Raw genomic sequence first — 16,035 nt, forward strand, 5'->3', positions numbered from 1 at the left:
ATTTATTTTATTTTTATTTTGGCTACACTGGGTCTGTTGCTGCACGTGGGCTTTCTCTAGTTGCAGCAAGCGGAGGCTACTCTTCATTGCATTGCGTAGGCTTCTATTGTTGTGGCTTCTCTTGTTGCAGAGCATGGGCTCTAGGCATGCGGGCTTCAGTAGTTGTGACTTGCGGGCTCAAGAGCACAGGCTCAGTAGTTGTGGCACACAGGCTTAGTTATTCCACAGCATGTGCGATCTTCCTGGACCAGGGCTTGAACCCATGTCCCCTGCATTGGCAGGCAGATTCTTAACCACTGCACCACCAGGGAAGTCCTGTAAAACTGATTTATAAAACAATGGCAAATTTTTCTAATATAATTAGTTTCAAATAGTCTGAGGTCAACAGTAATAGTGCAACCTACTGACTATATTCTAAATAATAACTTTGCTATTCAGCACTCATAAAATCTGAATTATGGATATTATGTTAAATGAACTTACACTTCTCAAAAGAGATAACCCACAAGTGGGCTTATTAGAGCTTGTCTAGCATGGCATTAAAAGGTCACAAAATTATTTTTTGCCTTAAAAAAAAATCTGAATCATGGATCACAAATCCAATATACTCCACAATGACTACCACTTTACAGACCAAATATACTGTACAGTTTTATGAAAAGTGCTGTGATTTGCTTGGTTAGCTGACCTAATGCTATGATTCATTCCTTCTATAAGCAGAAGATAAGGACTTCTTCAAACTATACATGCTCCCTCACAATTAACTATGCAGTTTTCCAAGAAAGCGTTCCAAGTTGTTGTCCTTACCACTTAAAAAATTCTTGATACCAACATGGACCCAATTTTTAAAATTAATTCTATTAATTTCTATAACCAGGAGTTACCTGTAAAAATAGAGGCTTGGTGATATTTAGATAAAAATGCTCTAGATCATTAGAGCACTCTTCCTTGAAACAAGTTAGTAACATAATTTTACTCATCTCCTGACCTACCATTATTAATCTCTTTTATTAGATATAATTTAGAACTGTTGTAACTACCATGGAAAGCTTAGTGCAAGCGCTATGCAGGATTATAATCTTGTTACAATTTAAAATTTAAATGTTAATGCAACACTTGTTAAAATAAACATTACACAGAATGCAAAGGAAAAGTTAAGACTCTGATGAAAGTAAAAGCCATTTGCCATGGCCAACCACATCCCCTCCTTTTGAAAATATTCTCTTCCCTCTATTCCCATAACATTACACTCTCCTGGGCTCCTCACTCCTTACTTAATTTTTTTTTTCTCCTCTATTTCTTTCTTCATCTTTGTAGGATGTTCTTCTACTACCACCACAAGGAAGTAATGATGTTTCTCAAGTTTCTGTCCTAGGTTCTCTTTTCTCATGCTGTTCTATCTATTCTCTCCTTGATCTGTCTTGATCTATCTCACTCCCATGGCTTCAATTTGGTCATTTATGCTGATGACAAACATATATTTATAGCCCTGATCTCCTTCCTAAGCTTAAGCCCCACATATCCAACTGCCTCATAGATCCCCCTTCTCAGATTTCTCTCAGATGCTTGAAATTCAACAAACCTAAAAGTGAACCACTACATTCCCCAAAACCTGTCCTTCCTCTTGTTAATGACAAGTACCACTATTTACCTAACTGCATAATTAAGCCAGAATCCTGGGATTTATCCTCGATTCTTCCCTCTCTAAAACCCAACTTCCTATCTTTCACAACCATATCCAAACATCCATCAAGTTCTATACATTTTCTACTAAACATATCTAGAAACCATTCACTTCTCTCTCCTACTGGCATTATCCTTGTTTGGGCCACTACTGTCTCTTGCCTAGACTACTGCAACAGCTTCCACCAAATGGTTTCTCTACTGCTAGTTAAGATTCAACACAATAATCACAACTTAGAATAAAATGCTACTTGCTGTGGTTTCAACTATGCATTGTATCGATGACAAAAGAAAACATTTTTTAAACTGCTGAAAAAGTCGAGTATGAAGGTAATTTAGGTTGACACAAGTTCTTTTATGAAGTAAATGGGCACAATTAGACATACTCTACCCAACTCACAGGCCCATGAAATGAAACGAAATGAAATGAAATGATGTAAATGTTCCTTAAAAACAAGTGGAAGGGCTTCCCTGGTGGCGCAGTGGTTGAGAATCTGCCTGCCAATGCAGGGGACACGGGTTCAAGTCCTGGTCTGGGAAGATCCCACATGCCATGGAGCAACTAGGTCCAGGTGCCACAACTACTGAGCCTGCGCGTCTGGAGCTTGTGCTCTGCAACAAGAGAGGCCGCGACAGTGAGAGGCCCACACACCGCGATGAAGAGTGGCCCCCGTTTGCCGCAACTAGAGAAAGCCCTCGCACAGAAACGAAGACCCAACACAGCCATAAGTAAATAAATAAATAAATAAACAAATAATTAATTTTTTTAAAAAGTGGAAAACAGTTTAAAGCAACAACAGAATCAGATAAAGCATAAAGAGACGTTGCAGTTCAGTTAAGCATTGTCAGTACCTACACAAGACACAACGACAGACACTGGAATTTTTTATTAATATCATTTACAATTATTACCATTATTATTAACTAAAAACTATGTTAAGTTCCTTACATCATTTATCACATTTAATCATCACCACAAAGCCCTATCTATGGTTCTATGACCATAAGTGGCATGGTGGAGATTTAAACTAAAATGTGATTCTGGACCAGTCGCACTACTCTCAAGGAGATTACCGTTCAGGGAAGGAGAGAGAAACTAAATGAAATATTTTCAATACACTGCGTAAACATAATCATCACATTTTGCACAGAATGCTTTAAAGAGTAATTGAAAGGGCATTCATTCTGGCCTATGGATAAAGAAATGCTTCTTGAAAGAGATGATGCCTTGAGCAATCATAAAGAATAAGAAAGAAACTGTGGAGGATAAGAGAGTACAAAGCAGAGAAAATAATATAATAAACAACAAGACACTGTGGCCTAAAAAAGACCATGACCATGCCATCTGACCATCCAACCTTGAAAGCAGACTTATTCTTTAACTCTGACAAATAGTTAAAAAAAAATGCTGCTTTTAACTATTCAATTCTTAAGTCTATACACACTGCTTACCACTATTACACTACCAAAGTACTTTCTAGATGTAAAAACTTTTACTGGTAAGGCCCAAATGTTTATGTGACAGTACACATCAGCTTAACACACACACACACACACACACACACACACACACACACACACACACATACACACACAAAAAAAAGGGAAGAGAAGAAACAGGGAGAGAGGGAGGGAGGAAAGGAGGGTAAGAGGGTGAAAATATCCCTGAAGCAATTTGTGGAAGTGTTATTTTTTAGTAGAAAACACTTATTCTTATGTTCTGGTTTTGTCAATCACGCACTAGAACCCACACATTTGACAATAGGGACTGTTATATATGGAAGTCTATTATTATATTACCGCTCATGTATTTGACTGTTTCAGCTAATCCCTTTTGAGGACTTACTGTATGCCAGGCACAGTGCCAAGTACTTGACAAGAATTATCTCATTTAATCCTCACAACACTTGGATGTTATTATCACCTCCATTTTACAACTGAAAAAACTGAGGCTCAAAGTTAGCAACTTTCACAAGTTCACACAGCCAGTAAGTGGTGAGACTAATATATAAGCACAAATAGTTGAGCTCCAGAATCAAAACTCTTCACCACTATACTACATAATTGCAAGCAACTCATAAATATCGACATTCTTTCCTTTTTTTTTTTGCTTTCCATTATCATGAGTACACATAAAAATTAAAAACAAATACACAGTGGAAAAATAAAACTAGATATATTTTCCTGCACTAAAAACATGTATAATGAAATCCTGCACAAGTGGAAGATGGCAAGATTACAATTAAAATGTAAATTACCAAGGAGTATTACAGAAAAGTGCTGTGTGAATCAGAGACATTAAGTTTACGAAAAGTTGGCAACAAGGGAATATGAGCAAATTTGATAACCACATTCATATAGATGATGAAATAGCCTTAAGTTTTATCAAAAAGTACAATTTGATGACATTATGAATTTAAAATATTTTTCATCTGTAAGTTGTACTGCTCATTACTCATCTAACCAATGATTATAGAGCCCTGGGCCTTATCAGCCTTGGTCTTAAAAAAGAAAGCAAAATGTCTAAGAAGATGGGGAGAAAAAAGGGAAGGAGGGAGAAAGAAAAAAGGCTTTTCAAAGGGAAAAGCTTCAAATCTCCCCACCACTATACAAAACTCATTATTAGCTCTTCCCTTTGAAATGTGAGGCTAAGAAGTCCAGTCACCATTAATCCAGCCTGTGCTGAGCAGAATTTGAGTGGTAGAAGGCTAAATGGATGGAACAGGGCAATGATTCTCAAAAACAAAGGTTTTAATACAAAAACTCATTTAGGAAATAAAAATTAAGAGAAATCTTAACAAATAAAATGTATAAGAGCATAGATGATCTGGCTGAAGTGGAGTGTGGGAACACAAAGTCCCACTTGTTTGCTCCCATTGGCAGCCACTGAGATAATTTCAGGAGATCTCAGGGCTCCAAAGAGCACAATTCAAAACCTCTGGGCCCTTCTGAGGGAAGGACAGCTCTCTCTATGCCAAGAAACCTGTTACTTGATTCTAACTGGCAAACCCAGCTCCTCCTTACTCCCTTATTTCCTGCAACTTGCTCTCTCACAGGAGGCTTCCCAAAGTTGGCCCTGAAAGAACAGTACGGCTAAAGGAATGGATGGCTGTGCGTTCAATGCTGTGCTAACATCTCTCTGGCCTGAGAGATGTTAGGATGGTGGGCATTCTTATTTTCCTCCTTATACTTTAGTATCTTCAATGAACATGTAATACTTTTATCATCAGAAAAAGAGTTTTTATCTTAAAGAAATAAACAATTCTATCCCCCATGCCCAGGTTACTTACATTCACACTTGAAACTACTAGTTTATTCAGATTTACCTAAAACAGGAAAGATTTTCTAGTAAATAAAGGAATAAGAACATTTTAGAAAGTAGGCTAGGAGACTCTGGGCCCTGGGTAGACAAAAAGTAAATAACAAAAAAGGATGGAGAAAGATGAAAAAACGACCAAAACAACTTTGCCTACTTTGCAAATACACATAGAGCTCTACTTCCTGAGCAACTACTTCTCTGGCATTGAATATTACCTACTTGCTGCTGTTTTAGGTTGATCATTGCTAGTATATCCTATAAAGGATGATATTGTGTAAAAGAACCCTGATCAGACTCTAAAACATGTAAAGATGAAGTGATTTAACTCATGTCTAAAAACTGTCAGAGAACTGTACAAATTTTATCATACACACATTCACATACACAAATACAGTCAAATTTGTAATCTGTTATACTATTAGAGATTCTTAGAATTTATATCACAAATGAAAGAGGAAAATAATATTTACTGGGATTTTTCTCCTAAGAAATACTATGATATCAAAGAAGTCAAGATATACAGCACAATAAACATTATTGTAAAAAGGCATCAAAATGAAGTTTGACATTTTAACTTCAAAAATATTTCTTATATTTGCAAATGAAGCAACTGACAAAGGATTAATATCCAAAATTTATAAGCAACTCAGGCAGCTCAATAACAAAAAAACAAACAACCCAATCCAAAAATGGGCAGAAGAACTAAATAGACATTTCTCCAAAGAAGATATACAGATTGCCAACAAACACATGAAAGAATGCTCAACATCATTAATCATTAGAGAAATGCAAATCAAAACTACAATGAGATATCATCTCACACTGGTCAGATTGGCCATCATCAAAAACTCTAGAAACAATAAATGCTGGAGAGGGTGTGGAGAAAACGGAACACTCTTGCACTGCTGGTGGGAATGTAAAATGATACAGCCACTATGGAGAACAGTATGGAGGTTCCTTAAAAAACTACAAATAGAACTACCATATGACCCAGCAATCCCACTACTGGGCATATACCCTGAGAAAACCATAATTCAAAAAGAGTCATGTACCAAAATGTTCATTGCAGCTCTATTTACGATAGCCAGGACATGGAAGCAACCTAAGTGTCCATTAACAGATGAATGGATAAGGAAGATGTGGCACATATATACAATGGAATATTACTCAGCCATAAAAAGAAATGAAACTGAGTTATTTGTAATGAGGTGGATAGACCTGGAATCTGTCATACAGAGTGAAGTAAGTCAGAAGGATAAAAACAAATACCGTATGCTAACACATATATATGGAATCTAAAAAAAAAAAAGTCATGAAGAGATTAGTGGTAGGATGGGAATAAAACACAGACCTACTAGAGCATGGACTTGAGGATATGGGGAGGGGGAAGGGTAAGCTGTGACAATGTGAGAGAGTGGCAGGGACATATACACACTACCAAATGTAAATTAGATAGCTAGTGGGAAGCTGCAGCATAGCACAGGGAGTTCACCTCTGTGCTTTGTGACCACCTAGAGGGGTGGGATAGGGAGGGTGGGAGGGAGGGTGACACAAGAGGGAAGAGTTATGGGAACATATGTATATGTATAACTGATTCACTTTGTTGTAAAGGAGAAACTAACACACTATTGTAAAACAGTTATACTCAAATAAAGATGTTAAAAAAAAATTAACCATTCTAATGGTTGTGTAGCAGTATCTCATTGTGGTTTAATTTGCATTTTCCTGATGAATAAAGAGTTTAAGCATCTAAAAAAAAATATTTCTTAAAATAGAGAAAACAATTGACTGTCATTTTGCTCTTCATTCACTATAGTGCCAGCCCAGATTTTAACATAAGTTCTTATATCAGTTGTAAGTAGTAGGTTTAATGTTAGAAGTTTTCAAGATGTACAGCACTAGATACAGGTATAATGAAATTTACAAGATGAAATCCTTAAAAAGTTACTTGCTACAAATTTGAATGCTACCACAGCAAGGTAATAAAAAGAACTTAGAAATCCAAACATTTGAATCTAGCACTAACCAGCTATTGACCTTGAACAGCTCAATCTTTCCAGGCCTGTTTTCTTACTTGTCAAGAGGCTTCTAAGCTACAGCCATGAGTTCCAACAAATAAAAAAAACCTCACCCAGCAGATTGCTATGCATTACCTGGCAGTTCTCTAAGACTGCAGCACAGCAAGAATCCTCCAGAGTTGAAAATCCCAGATGAAAGGGTTTGGAAACAATAGTGGCCTCAACAATTTCAAAAGTTTAAATACCAACATCTCTACCCCATACCCCTCAAGATCTTCCCCCTGAAAATTATCTCATCTCTACCATTAAGGTTTCAAGAAATAAAAAATAGCCTGTCTCAGAAAATTACTAAACACTTTGGAAGCTCTAAAAAGGTTCCTTCTAGCTCTAAAATTCTCAGTAATTCTGTAAATTTCATAATAAACAACATTACAGAACAAAATGCCTACTGAATCTTTTAAAACAGATGATTATCAACCACAGATAATATATAACAAAAGGTAGAGATTTTAGCAATCATGAAAGCCAATAAACAAAACACTGTTAAGTGTTCAGTACATATTTGTTAAATGAATAATTTAGTTTCAAAGTCACAATGACATAATATTTTACACACTTGTAAAACCACTAACATTACGAGTTATAAAAGATAATTATCTAAGGAAAATGTCTCTTTAAAGAAAAAAACACCTAAGGTTTCATTGAATGAAAACTTGATACCTCACAGAATGCTAATCTTTCTACCAAAGTATGTTGGCCGGATATCTAACCTTGAAGGAAAGAGGAATAAGCAAAGAAACCTAGAATAAGCATGTGCAGAATTCTAGAATTTCGTTCACTTCTGATAACTTATTTCCAATAATTCACACATGTATATAGGAGGGTTCTTTTCCAAATAATGACTTAACCTGTATCAGAATTCCAACTTTCTCAAAGCTTATTTAAAAAATAATAATAATAACTTTTCTTTTCTAATACCTATATTCCTCTTTCAACAAACCTTTACTGAACACCTATTATTTCCCAGGCACTTCGTTAAACATCTCCAAAAAAGATAATGAAAAACTCATATTCCTCTTAAGAAACTCATAATGAGTAAATGCATACATCTAACAGAACTATAGTATGCTAAATGATAGAATAAAGGTAAGCATCACAAATTGACTTTGAGGAACTACTCATTCCAGGAAGAGAATACAGCCATACTCCTCTCTCTGGTTAATCTGTCCCATTGAGAGAGAATACTCAGCTTCATGAGAAAGACAAATATCAATTCTGGGTTTATGAGGAAATGCTGAAGTTAGATAGAGATCACAATCAGAGATATCAACAAAAAACACAAAGGAATGCAAGTTTGGGATGGGCTTAGGAGAATGTCACAGGGACTAGATATGTGAGCTGGATCTTGAAGAATAAGCAGTTAATGAGGAAGGCAAAATAACAAATTCTAGAAAGATATCAATGACTAATCTTTTCAGCTTGACTGAACAATTAGAAATAGTAAAGAAGCACAAGACGAGGGAAAATTCCTTTTTTTTAAAAATGTCTGCCTATTTCTGTAGTTATATAGGTGTCTGCTAATTTGTACAATTGATTTACCTTTAAAAGTAACATGTTCATAGATAAAATAATACTGTCTCAATCAGAAGGTAAAAATTACTTCCATCTGAATTTTAATTAAATTTAATTCATTCCATTAATTTTAAATTCAGTGTAGTTCAAACAAATGCAAAATCTGAATTCTAAATTATTTTTCAATTAAACAATCTCAAATACTACAAATCTATGTTTAGTATATTTTAGTTTTTGATAGGCTCTTGACATAAACTATTTTAACTTTAAATATCATTTAACGGAGAACCCACAATTTAATCGAGTAATAAAATATATTTTATAATATGCTGTACTCTTTCATGACTTCAGTAGTTTAGGAGAAATACTTCTCATTTTCAGCTATACTATGTAAATTTCAGTAATCTAAATAACAAGACCTAAAGAAAAGGTTGTGAGGTAATAAATACACAATTTTCCAAAGTTATACCTTAAAAATGCTAAGGTATTCATGTACAGTGTCATCTTTGAAATAATGCTACAACATGAAACTTATATTGTTATATGTCAATACAAAAAATGATAAAGCTAAACATGTTCTAAAACTGAGATAAAGTTATATTTTCTCTTGTACACATACATGCTTTTGAGAATGTGTATAAGAACAAATAAAATATGGTAAGACATGTGCTAAGTTCTTTATGTTTTTATTTAATCTTCAATATAATCAAATACTGTGTTCTAAAAATACTATTCCCGTGTTTAAATAAAGACTCAGAATCACTCATCTCAATTACTCATCTAACTGTAAAAATTGTGCTTTTAATCAAATAACAGTATCAAAATATGAAGCAAAATTGTGAAAATAAAAATAATGCTGAATCAATAAATACCTACAAATTATGGACAAAATATTCTGGTAATATTGTTACAAATATAATCTCAAAAGTTATTGGAAAAGCAATGCCAGGTGGCAAATAGTAACAGGCAAATTTAAAAGAACATTAATTGACAAAGTTTAAATGCCTACAATGTTCCAGGTACTTTACTAGCTTCTGGGGATACCAAAGTGAGTAAGACAGTCCCTGCCTGGGAGAGCAGGCAAAAATCTAGACAGTACTGCGTTCTCTAGAAATAATTATATACACATATACATAGATACACTGAATCAACATGATAGTGGGGGTGGTGCAGACATGATTGCAATCCCAGAGGATTTCTTTTAAGAAGTACCATCTGACAGAAATACTTGAGTGCTGATGCAGCATAGGATTGGCTGGGATACACAGCAGGAACTGAAGCTAGCAAGGGAATCTAGGCATAGATTATTATGGCCTTGAACACCATGCTGAGGAGCTCAACTTTTATTCAGTAGTCACTAGAAAGGTCTCAATTTTTTTTTAAAATACAGGGAGACCAACATAATCATACAGGTTTCAAAAAAAATACTGAAAATAATGTTAGCAGCATTCTGGAGAAGAGACCCATTTGTCCAATAATTCATGAGAGAAATGATACGGGCTTCTAAATTACAGTGACATAAATTGTAAAAAGGACAGATTTGAGAGCCAAGCCAAAAGAAGACTGGACACGAGGGATGACGATGAGTTAGAATCAAAGTTGAGAAAAAGAGAGTTTCTAGTTTAGGTTAAAGAAAGTTTATGCCCCATACAAAATAAGGAATAGGGAAAAGAAGTCAAGTTTGGGTAGGCAGAAATTGATTTCAGAGACGTACAAGGAAAGCTAGGAAAAAGGAGTGTAAGAGACGTCAAGGAAGGAGAATTTCAATTTTTAAAAAAGGCTGCCAACATCAAATACTACTGAGGTGACATGGAAAGAAGACTGAGATTAGGTCCCTGAGTTTAACAACTAGGTCACTATGTTATATCAGAGCTCTCACTCAACAAAGGATAAAGGAAAGGGAAAGAATGCCTGCCGAAGTAAACCTGCTGTATACAGAAACCAAAGCTAATAAGACTCTATGCCAACAGTGCATAAACTTTTTGGTCTCAGGATCTCTTTATACTCTCAAAAGTTAAAAGAGCTTTTGTTTATCTAGGTCTTATCTAAATCAAGAAATAAATTACTATATCAAAAATAAAAACTGAGAAAAAAATTAAATATACATTTTTAAAAAATCATATTTTAATATAAATAATATACTTTTATGAAAAAAACTCTATATTTTCCAAAACAAAGATAACTTTGTGTGAAGAGTTGTAATTGTTTATTTTTAGTGGTACTCAACTACCCAGCTTAATAGAAGACATCTGGATTGTCATATCTCTTTCTGCATTCAATTTGTTGCAATGTGTTGTTTCGTTTCAAGAATATGAAGAAAATCTCAACTCCCACAAATATGTAGTTGAAAAAGGGAGGAGTATTTTAATAGGCTTTTCAGATAATTGTGGATATTCTTCTCTGATACTAAATAAAAGCACAAGAAAGAGCTGTTTCTCAAACGTTAGTTGCATATGAAATCTGGAAGCACGTCAATGAAGTTTTCATAGTGTTCCCTTAAAATCCATTGGTTTATTTTATACTTTGGATTTTCTATGCATGGTTTTGTAACATCACACATTGGTTACTGGGAAATACTGGTTTACTGAGTTATGCAAATTTTCCAAATGTTGACAAGCCACATAATAAAATATCAGAAATTATATTCATTGATATAACCATCTGATCTCATCTTTGAAGTACTAGGAAGCTCTTAAGCTCACTGTAGTGGTTACAAGTTTTCAAAAATTCTAATTTTCACTTGAGAGCTCAATCTTTATCACTGGCAACAAATATTATCAATTGTTTTCCCCGAAGTGGCAAACTTGCTGTGTTCATTTCTGAGAAAATCGCTAAATATCCGAGAGTCTGAATAAAAGCACAGTTTGCCAGGCAGTCTCTCAAAGGAAAATAATGCTCTATGAAAAAAGCTAGCTCTACTCAAAACTCAAACAACTACAACTGCAACCGCCTTTCCGCGGCTCAACCACACCACACCAGTTTGGTAGAGGCAGCAGGAGTGCTTTACTTGTACTTCCCAGTTCCGCAGACAGAATATTAAAAGAGACACAAGACTTGCTAAAATTAGTCATTTCTACTGCTTCATGAACAATATTCTTAAGTGAAACTAGCATTATGTTCACTGCGTGTGCATGGTGGTGAAGATTACCATGAATTTAGCAATGCGGTGCCACTGCTTTGATTTATGCTGAAGAGCCAGCAGTTTTACTCACCACTGCCTCTGCCCCACCTAAGTGTCAACACAGTGGAAAAAGCAAATAACCTCTTAGTATGATTATGAACTCCCTAAAAGGTCCTCAGGGACCCTCAGGGTTCATCAGATCACACTTTGAAAACCACTAGGATCCAAACACTAATCACTTTCAAAATTTCTCTTAAACAATGAACCCATGTGACTACTCTAAACCAAGATGTAGAGAGATAAACCAACCAACCTCCTAGAATAAGGAGTCTCTGAACAACACCTGTGTGGTAGCTGGAAAGGCTCCTCAGGTAAGGGAGACTCAGAACTCTGCATTCTGAAAAACAGACTGACCGAGATGGTCCGCAATTCTTTTCTCACATTCCCACACCAAGGGTCTAGGAGAATCTGTGCCAAGCCTCAAATTAGAAGACAGAAAGCAAGTATGACAAGACAACAATGACACTGGAAAAGAGTTTTATCAGATGATAACTGGTTTAAGTTTCTTCAAAATGTGAATTTTATATTGTTTACTTCCATTTTATAGAAGCTGAAATACCTCATTCTTTTTAACAACAGTCAGATCCTAACCATAATACTTGTTCAATTATAAACACTATTTTTTTTAAACAAGAAAATTTCACCTCTTCAGCTCACACATAAAGATTTGCTAATACTACCTCATGTACAGAATTGGTTACAATTCAAAGTGTTTCTGAATTCACAGCAAATCATAAAATTTTACAGAAGAAACAAACATCTATTTTGCCCACCACTGTATATCTAGTACCTAGCTCAGCCCTCGTACAAAATAAGACGTTCAATAAAAACTGCTGAATGTTGAAGTGGTTGAAATGAGATAAGAACTCACCGCCAGACTCCTAGTATAACACCTAGTACTCTTGCTAATATGTGAAATCTTTCTCATCATTCTCTAACATAACATCTCTGAGAAACCTACAGGGACTACTACAATTTATCCTGAGAAAATATAACATTACCTGTTACACTTGAAATTACATTTGAAAGCCTGCTCTGGACTCGTATTTGATAGGTTCTCATTTAGATCACAGTTCAAAACCAAAACAAATAGCTCTAACATTTTCATTTTTAAATATCTGTGATCTGAATTAAGCACTAATTTCTATTCCTATATGAAGTGGCAATATGATACTAGTCTAACTCAATACATTGATTGTACTACTCTCACACATTATACTAAATATTTCTTCTTCTCTGATGATTCGGAATGGTTCTTGATTTCTTAAAGTTTCTTAGGTTTATATTTGAGACACTTATTGCGTTAAAAGAATTTCAAATATAAAGATGAAGGAAATTGTGTAATACCTTTGAAAATAATTGTCACTGTAACTTTTTCAGTTTTACATTTTTCCTGCCAGTTTGACATTTATCATTGATTCTTTCACAAAAGCACAATGTAGAAAACTTTCAGTTTTGAACTATGTAGTTATTTAGATTCTAGATTTTAAAAAAGATTAGTCAAATTTAAACTAATTAAGGCCAGCAAGTACAAAATTAAAATTCAATCAGAGAAATGGCATACACATAAAGAATATAATTTATCAATTTAGGAATTGAAGCTACTTCAAATCACATTTCATTTTGAAATACTATGAATATAATAACCTCATTTCATTCCATACAGTTATTCTGCAGAAGAACATGACCTACCAGGGATATTGCCAAAGGAAAAGGTCATCTGTTGCAATATAAAAGATTTGAATTAGATATCCTTTAAACAAAAAAGACTGTCAGAAAGACTTTAAAGGGAGGTCGTGGACTCCATCTTCTCCGGAGGTTTAAAAAGAAAAGATTTTTCCAACTTCTGGGATTGGCTTACATTTGGTGACTCACATTTGGTGACTAAGACAAAATCAGTTCAAAGGTGAGTCTGACCCAAGGGATTCGAGTCCTGTTTGTCAGTCTTCACACAAACACAAACAAGTAATTAGCAACTGCATCCCTCTGCCCTGCAGCTATCCAGTCCCTGCTTTAGTAATTGCCAACCTTATTCTTGAAATTACCCTAACTGCTAATTAACATGTCAGTCGTAAAGAATTATTTCTTCCAACTACTGAAACATTTGCTTCTCGAGTGTTATGTAGCCCTTTAATCCTGTTTTTCTAACATTACCAGAGAGACAAATATTTTGTGGTGCGATCAACATCTGCCCTATTAACAGCGCCCTGTTCCATTGTTCTACCCAAACATGGGTTCCACTCTGAATTTCAGGAACAGCGGGAGAAAAATAACAGGTAACAGAGAAATTAGAGCTCTTAGGTTTAACTTAGGGCCAAAATCAAAAGAGAAGAGACAAATTCAGAGAGAGGAAGGAAGAAGCTGAGAGGGTCGTAGTGTAGAACACTTACTTTTAGGAACAGAGTGTCCCTTAGACTTCTGGTGAGTTGCCCAGAGCCTCTTCAGTTTCAATCCAAATGACAATGCTTCTCTGAGTCCTTCTCAAGTAATGTTTCCACCACTAAAAATTGGATCTATAAGAGCTCAGTTGTACTGGTAAGAAATCTCAGGGGCCCCCATGTGGGCCTCAAGCCTCTTTTAAACTAGGCCCACTTCTCTGTCCTGGGCCAACTCCCCTGTGCACTATATTCCTTCTTCTTCCAGGTGCCAGGTTATTCGGCCTGTTTCTTCTCTTCTGAGCTGCCACCACCTACTCTATTTCTCAGGGTTTCTCTAACCCCAAGACTGGCTGTGGAGTAGGACACCAGCTTCCCCCCTTCCTTGCTGTCCCTGCAAATAAACATATAGGCTCTTCTGGTTTCAGTATTTTTCTAGTGGCTACAAGAAAATAGAGAGGGAACAACAAAAAGCAACAATATCGCACCAGAGATTAAGATTATAAAAACTGTCTCCACATTAAAGTTCCTGCCTTTTCTGAAAATTGCTTATTGAGTGTTTAAAAAAGTACAAAGTACTAACATAGATATACAAATATAATCTAAGCCAAATCCAACCTTATATAGACTTAGAGATACAAAGATACTCTGCTTTTCAAAATACTTAAATCACGGGTCCAAAAATAGTTACCACATTCATTTTAGCAAATGGTACTTTTTTCTTTTTAGCATGTTCTGTTCTATTCCCTTGAATTTAGTAGTTGTTTGAAAATTTGCTTTTCAAAGGACATCATGAAAATATGTAAAATATTTTACCCAATGTATTGAGAATTAATATACGAAAAGCATATTGTGGTTTACAAAAAGACAGGTATGTCAAAAGCAGCTAGCTTCAGTCAGATCTTAAAATTTCAAGTTTTTAACAACCATTTACGTGTTCACATTTAAAAATTTAATAAAATGCTGTAAATGGTGTTTAAAAATCTGGATATCTCATTTTTAGGAATCTAACTCCTACTGAATATATTCCTCTAATGTTACTATTGTATAGCCCTTTTTAAAAACAACAGTATAACGCATTAGTATACTCGTGATAATCCAGTTTCTAACAGACTTTAATCAAGAGTAGATGTCATCCAAATATTAGGCCGTAAATCACAGTAACTAAGTGCTGGCAGATCAAGAATGCCACAGACTTTGAATTTCCTGAATGATTTTCTTTATCCACTTAATACACTTAAGTGGTTTTTTAAGACTCTTATCATACTGTAAGCTTACAATAAAATAAAGACCGAAAATAAGCTGAGATCACTTTATCCCATTTGTATAGTCTAACAGATTGCCATTTAATCAAACTAAAGATATTCAGACACTTTCAGGAAAAATGCGTCCCTGTGACTGGACTCACCTCCAACTATTTATTTATACAATATTAGAGAACTTGGGATTAAAAACACTACACAAACCCCTGATCTGACCCTTCCAGACGTCGATGTAAAAAAAAAAAAAAAGGAAGCTTAATCTGTTGTGGATTCTATAATCAGATACTTTTTTGAGGAACGACATTAAATTACATCTTTTGCTCCTGAAGAGGATTTCATAGTTTTTCTTTGATTCCTGCACACTAACACAACAATGCAGCCAACGTTATTACATCCGGACTGTGTGGTGGGGAAGGGGTGGGGGGCGGGGGAAGCATTACACCCAGCGACACGAATTAAATCGCAGTAGCTAATGCCTCCCTTAAACAATTTATTCTCTCTTGGCAGCAAAAAACGTTCCAGGCTCTTCAATTACCCCTCACCGCAAAGCATCGCTTGGGTCGCGATCAATCTGACCCAGTTCCTATCGCGGCCACCACCTCGGGCTCGCCTCCGCCCGCCGGGT

General features: G+C 35.4%; 1 protein-coding gene across 3 annotated transcripts in view; it reads right to left on the reverse strand.

Moving 5' to 3' along the window:
• The window catches only part of YAF2 (YY1 associated factor 2), a 67,512-nt gene that overhangs the window by 50,363 nt on the left and 1,114 nt on the right, over positions 1 to 16,035 (reverse strand). The window lies entirely within an intron of this gene.

Source organism: Kogia breviceps, chromosome 12, assembly GCF_026419965.1.
Source record: "Kogia breviceps isolate mKogBre1 chromosome 12, mKogBre1 haplotype 1, whole genome shotgun sequence".
NCBI classification, from domain to species: domain Eukaryota; kingdom Metazoa; phylum Chordata; class Mammalia; order Artiodactyla; family Physeteridae; genus Kogia; species Kogia breviceps.